This window comes from Panicum virgatum, chromosome 6K (genome assembly GCF_016808335.1).
Source record: "Panicum virgatum strain AP13 chromosome 6K, P.virgatum_v5, whole genome shotgun sequence".
In the NCBI taxonomy this organism is placed as follows: domain Eukaryota; kingdom Viridiplantae; phylum Streptophyta; class Magnoliopsida; order Poales; family Poaceae; genus Panicum; species Panicum virgatum.
The window spans coordinates 23,279,176-23,286,252 of record NC_053141.1 but is presented as its reverse complement, the minus strand read 5'-3'; positions in this window follow the sequence as shown (position 1 = coordinate 23,286,252).

Below are 7,077 nucleotides of genomic sequence, written 5' to 3'. Positions count from 1 at the left end.
CAGTCCTCACTATAGACCGCGAATTACCGAGGTACACAGTGCAGCCGCCTGCGCTGCATCCGCGCAGAGCCCGTCTGCCGCATTAATTGGATACGATGGCACGGCACTTTTCCATCATGTCGCCTATGCCGCAAGCTACACGGCCGTTCAGCTACACTGCAGGCAACGCCGCACGCTACACCCTGGCGCCGTTTTGACAAGACAGGGCAAAGCACGCCGGTCGGAAGATTCCCGCAGACAAACCAGGGAAATCCGGGGATGAGATCTCCTTCGCCTGCAACGCCTTAATATATGAACAGTACGTTATTTTATACTGCATCGTTGGGCCCATCTGTCGGGGTCCCAACGGCCATGTACGCGCCTCCCTTGAGATATAAAAGGGAGGCGCTCGCCGCACACAAGAGGATAATTCTTTCCAAGCTCACCCAGACTCAGGCAATACAGCACACAGTGGACGTATGGTATTACGCTCCGGCGGCCCGAACCACTCTAAACTGGCTGTGTTCATCGTGTTCTTCCAAGAGATCGAACTAGTCCTAGCTAACCCCCGAGTACTCACCCTCTAGGCTTAGGCGGGTGCATTCTGCCACCCGGCTGTGGTTTGCCACACCACGACATTTGGCGCGCCAGGTAGGGGCATTAGATGGTTTCAGTTCATCTCTTGCTCGTCTCCATGGTTCGGGTGGACGACGTGGAGATGACAGAGGGTGTGGCGTCCTCTGTGCCACACGCCTCTCGCCTTCCTGCTCCAAAGGCAACCGTGCCTGTGGAGCAGCCACCGTCGGCGGCGGCGCGCGCTGCATGACGGCAAGAGTCAGGGCGCCCGTCAAGGGCCCCCTCACAATCTGCGATCGGCGGAGCGCTGGCGGCGGCTAGGGAGTTGCTTCGCAACCCTCCGGCTGCTGCAGCCTCGCCAAACGCCCTGAGGCAGTGGCGGGATGACGTTGACCATCTCCTCCATCTGGCTCATGCCTCCCCCAGTTCTGCAAGGACTGGGCAACGACCTCCGCCTGGCAATGCGGTGGTACCCTACCACCGGCGCCAGGGCGGTGCGTCGGCATCCGTGCGCTCCCCCACGGTGAGGGGAGCATGAACAGAAGACCTGCGGGCGGAGCTCAACCGCAGGCGCGCGGGTGAGGACGCCCGCATCTCCGTAGAGAGGGCGTGAGAGCGCCGTCTCAACATTGAGGGCCGCAACCTCAACGCCGACTTGGATGCAGCGGTACTCATGCCTGCGGTGAACGCCCGGATACAGGCGGGCACCCCGGTGGCTGGAGTGGGCTGTGCCGCACTGGCGGATAACCTCCGCGCGGTGGCATGGCCGTCCAAGTTCCGCCCACACCTGCCGGAGAAGTACGACGGTACCACTAACCCGTCGGAATTCCTAAAGGTGTACGTTACGGCCATCACAGCAGCTGGTGGTAACGACGCCGTTATGGCGAGCTACTTTCTTGTAGCCTTGACTGGGCCAGCCCGGACTTGGCTCATGAACCTCACTCTTGGGACGATTCAGTCCTGGGAGGAGCTCTGTGCGAGGTTCACAACGAACTTCGCCAATGCATACCAGCAGCATGGTGTGGAGGCTCACCTCCACGCCGTGAGGCAGAAACTCAGAGAGACGCTCCGGGCATTCATCTCGCACTTCACCAAGGTACGGGGTACCATTCCTCATATCTCTGATGCATCTATTATCACCGCTTTCCGTCAGGGAGTACGTGACGAGAAGATGCTCGAGAAGCTGGCGACGCACGAGGTGGAAAGCGTTACCACGCTTCTCCCTGGCAGACAAGTGTGCCAGGGCCGCTGAGGGCCGCGCTTGGCACTCAGCCCCCCAAGATGGAGACGCCAAGGCTGGTGGCTTCGATGCTACCGCCCAGGGCGGTGGCAAGAAGAAGACGAACAAGAACCGGAGTCGCGGGGAGCCGCAACCAGGCGGTCCAGCCGTTGCAGCAGCGGCACCAGCTGCTGCGGCAGCGGCTGGGGGCCAAAATGCGCATGGCAAACGCCCGTGCCCGCAAGGTGGCATCGGAGGTTCATGCCCAGTGCATCCCACCGCTCGCCACAGCACCGCTGACTGCCGCGAGATCCAGAAACTCATGAAGCGGGTCAGTGGGCGGCGTGAGCAGTCCTCCAAGGACGGCTCACCCCCTCCTCGCCAGCGACCTGGCAAGGAGAAGGCCTCCGATGGCGAGACCGCTGCCGGGGAGAAGGAGCTGGGGTACCAATCCCCCGCACGGGAGCCGAAGGGCGTTTACCGCCCCGACAACTCTGACTCCGACAGCAAGGAGCGCCGCAAAGAAGCTGTACGTAATGTACGGCGGAAGCTAGGAGCTTGTCCCCCGGCAGGACGTGAAGACCCTTCGCCGAGAGGTCCTCTCGGTGAAGCTGGGGGTCCCGAAGGCGGCGCCGCACCACAGGTGGATGAACACCACCATCTCTTTTGCGCCATCCGACTGCCCGGAGAACATGGCCGGGGCTGGTGTACTACCTCTAGTCACCGCCCCTATCATATCCAACGTCAGGCTCTATCACATGCTGATTGACGGTGGGGCTGGCCTCAACGTCATCAGCTATGCAGCATTCAAGCAGCTGCAGATCCCGGAGTCCAAGCTGACTCCCTCTCGTCCATTCTCCGGAGTGGGCCCACATCCGGTGTTCCCTCTGGGGAGCATCGCCTTGCCGGTCACGTTCGGGGCCGAGGAGAACTACCACACAGAGAGCATCCAGTTCGATGTTGCGGAGGTGAACCTCCCGTTCAATGCCATCATTGGCAGGCTGGCTCTCTACCGCTTCATGGCCATTGCCCATTACGGGTATTTGGTCCTGAAGATGCCTTCCCCTGCCGGTGTCCTCACCGTGCGGGGTGACCGCACCGCTGCCGTTGCTGCTGTTGAAAGATTGCATGCTCTGGCGGCAGAGGCTGCACGATCCGAGGAGGACCCATCCACCTCGCAAGCCAGGGCGCCTGCAAAGGCACCTAAAGTCTAGCCGTCTGATCCGGACAACGTTCCCGTGAAGACGGTGCAGATCGGAGCGGACTCCTCCAAGACCACCCGCATCGTGGGAAACCTTGAGGAGAAATAGGAAGACGCGCTCATCACTTTCCTCCGGGCAAATGTCGACGTGTTCGCCTGGGAACCGTCACAGATGTCGGGGATTCCCAGGGAAGTGATCGAGCACCATCTGAGGATCTACCCCGACGCCATGCCGGTGCGCCAGAAGCCTCGGAAGCAGTCCGTGGAGTGGCAGAACTTCATCCGTGAAGTAGTCCGCAAGCTGCTACACGCTGGCTGTAACACCCTAGTTTAAATTTCAGCATTTAATAATAAATTTAATTGGCTTTATTTAAATTTCTAAGGTTTATTGTGTTTAGCATGGCATATAATCCCTTTTTGTTCCTCAAGTAATTAAAATTTTATCTAGGTTTAAATCTTGTTGTTGCATTCATGCTGATGCATAGTTTTTAATTGAGTGAGTGTGGTTTGAATTCAAACTTGTATTTGAATTCAAACATGTTCGTTTGTTTTAGAATTAGAAAGAGAGAAATAGAAATAGGAAAAATGGTTAGAAAAGAAAACCCAAAACCCAGCCCAAAACCCACTCTAATAGCCCAGTCCGCCTCCCCCTCTCCCACCGCGCGGCCCACTCTGTCCCTTCCTTTCTCGCGGCCCAGCCCGGACTCGACGCCACCTCTGCTCGGCCGCTACCGCCTTCAGCCCAGCGCTCGCGCCTACTCCAACCGACGCCCCGGGCCCACATGTCGGCGCCAGCAGTCGCGCGTCGCCCGCGTCCCCCCCGAGCCACTGACGTCGTGGCCCCACTTGTCATCCCCGTCCCTCGCCTCCTCCGCGTGCCCACCGGTCACGCCCGGGAATCTCGCCGGGATCCCTATCCGGGGCGCGGACGCCGAGATCTCCGGCGCCCCTCCTCTTTAAACCACCCCGCAGCTCCCTGGAAACCCATCCTCGCCCCCACAGCCGCCACCACACCCTAGCCGCCGTCTCTGCGTTGCTCCACCGAGCAGACCCCCTGCGCCGCCGTGGTTCGGCCGTTCCGCAGAACCTCCGCCACTGAGAGCCACCGCCGCCACTCTGTCTCGGGACCAGGAGCCTCGCCGAGCTCGATTTCCCACGGTCCAAGCCCTGCAAGCACCGGAATTTCAACCCGAGACCCGCCCGGGTGAGTTCGGCCTCCGCTTGATTTCTCGCCGCCGGGGAGCCCCGTACCTCCCTGACCCCCGTTATACCTCCGCAGCACCACCGCGTGACGACCCGTGGAGATCCGAAGCCAGGAGGACCACCACACCGCCCTGTCCGCGAGCTCCGCCCTGACCACGCCGCCGGTCCTCGTCGCCGACCGCCCCTGGCTGCAGCTCCGGCCGTTTTGGGCCCTCGGTAAGCACCCTCCGGCCATCCCATGCCTTTTTGCGCTAGATTAGGTATGCCGTAGCCCCTGGAGTCCCCGGAGCACCCGCTCGCCGGCAAGCCCGCCGCCGCAGAGCCGCCCCTGGCGCTGCGCAACTCGCTCCGCTCACCCTAACCCCGAACCAAGGCCCTTGGTGGTTTACCCATGTCGCGTTGAAGTTCCCAGGCCAAGCTCGAGTCAAATCAAGCCCCGGACGGCCGAGTTCGGCGTGCTCCGGCGAAGCTCCGCCGTGGAGCAAGGTCGCCGACGAGCAGCACCGCCGCCCGCGCGCCCAAGCGCCCTGAACCGCCCGATCCGAAACTGACGCGTGAGATTAGATCCAAATCGGGATAGGTCCGGATCGTTGCATCTAGATCCGACGGTCCATACGCGAAGATACCATTTCGGCCTGGAGTTTTGTTAAAGAGACCCTGAGGTTTTCTTTATTCAACCCGCGGTCCTTGGTAGTTCAAAAATATTTCCAAACCGGCCCTGTTTTATTCACTTAACCACATGAGCTCTTTAGAAATTTAACCCGCCGTCCAGAGCCGTCGGTTTTGCAGGTTAGCCCCTGAAACTAAGGTTTATTTACGTTTTAGTCCTCGGTTTTGCCCAGAAACCCCCTGGAACTCCAGTTTTCCTACAAATAGGTCCCTGGAACTTGTTTTGGCCTAGATTTTGCGTTCTAGCTCCGTTTTAGGCATTCTTTATATCCACGCGATCGTTGTAACGCGTAGAATAGTTTTAGACTAGTTTAGTGTGCTGTTTCTATGTACTGATGCACTGTTTATTAGCTATTGTTAGTGTTTCCTTTTATGTTTATGTTGTGTATTGTTTTTGGCCATGTGTTCGTGAGTAGACTTTGAGCTACCGGAGGAGCCCCAGTACCAGTACCCGGACCAGCCGTCTTTCGACCAGTTTGAGCAGCAGCAGGAGCAGTACGAGGAAGGCAAGTATAACATGAATAACCTATCACTTTTAAATACACTTTCATACTGTATTTTAATATTGTATGCCTATAAGGACTTTCCTAGCCACTTTATATCCTTTATATATATCCTTGGGTTGCATTTTGGTTAGTTGTGCTAGGTGCCGCGCTATAACACATAATGGTCCTTTTTAATTAATTTGATTAATGGTATATGCAACTTAATTCTGGGAGTAGCCCTCTGTGCTCCGTGCTTGGGTGGCTCACGTCCCGTTAAAATATGTTTTGTTAGAAACATGGTTTAGGGGGCCAGCACGGTGCTTAGTGCTTGGTTGGCCACTCTCCATAAGGACCGGTTCATAGAGCGACAACCTGGGACAACAGCGCTACCACAAGACTGGAATGGGACGGTCTTGGCGTAATAATTAGGTCTTTTTGGTTTGGAGAAACTTACCTGCGGGGCAGGGGCGGTAAGCTTCTATGGCCCTCGTGCTGAGTGGCCTCGTCTGTGCTTCGTGTCTTGACGCCCACTAGACCTGCTCCATAGTCGCCGATCCACCCTCGTGGTTACTCCTTACCAACGAGATTCTTTGTAAAGGCCTCGTAGTGAGTCGCTAGCCATCTCACCTAAGGAAGTGTGATGAACAACTAGCATAGCTCACGACTTGTGGGTAAAGATGTGCAACCTCTTAAGAGTGTAAAACTGGTATACTAGCCGTGCTCACGGTCATGAGCGGCCCAGATCCTCCTTTTGATTAGTGGGGTTATCTCATTCCGACGAGGGAGCTGCCTCTCGGGGTTACCTTGTTTGTTTCGGTTTGGTTCTCAGTAGTAACATAATTAATTTTGATTAATTATTATGTAACTGGGTTTATGGTAATTCATCAACTTATAGTAAATAGCTTTAATAAATTTTTTGCCAAGACTTAAAAGCTAATGCAGTCAGTCAGCCAACCTAGAGCCTCATAGTTTGTGTTATACTTGTTGAGTACAAGTTGTGTACTCACTCTTGCCTCTTCTCTACTTTTTTTCCTCTTGGATACGCTACTGCCGCTCAGTTCCCGCCGACGCGAGGGAGTTCGCTCAGCGCTACTAGGACTACGAGGATTTCTAGGCGTTCGTCTCCCAGTCGACGTCCCTGTGGCGCCCTGCTCAGCTTTGGAGAGTTTTTATCATATTTTGTACTTCGCTTCCGCTGAATCAGACATTTTTGTCATTAATGTAATAAATAACATTCGTATTCGCTTTACTATATCTTTTTTACGTGATATGTGCTGTGATATATTGTTCATTCTGTTGTATATACGTGTGACTTGATCCTGGCACGTATATGATTGCTCGATTTATGTCCTTTATAAACCGGGTGTTACACTGGCTTCATCAAGGAGATCCACCACCCCGAGTGGTTGGCCAACCCGGTCGTCGTCCCGAAGGCCAACGGGAGGCTTCGGATGTGCATCGACTACACCAGCCTCAACAAGGCATGTCCTAGAGACCCCTATCCTCTTCCACGTATCGATCAGATCGTGGACTCCACCTCCGGGTGCGACCTTTTGTCATTCCTAGATGCATATTCTAGTTTCCACCACATTCAGATGTCTAGAGAGGATAGGAAGCATACTGCTTTTGTAACAATGGATGAGCTTTATTGCTATATTGTCATGTCATATGGTCTGAGGAATGCCTTACCCACGTTTGTACGAGCTATGAACAAAACCTTCTGTAATCTAATTAGAGATATTGTT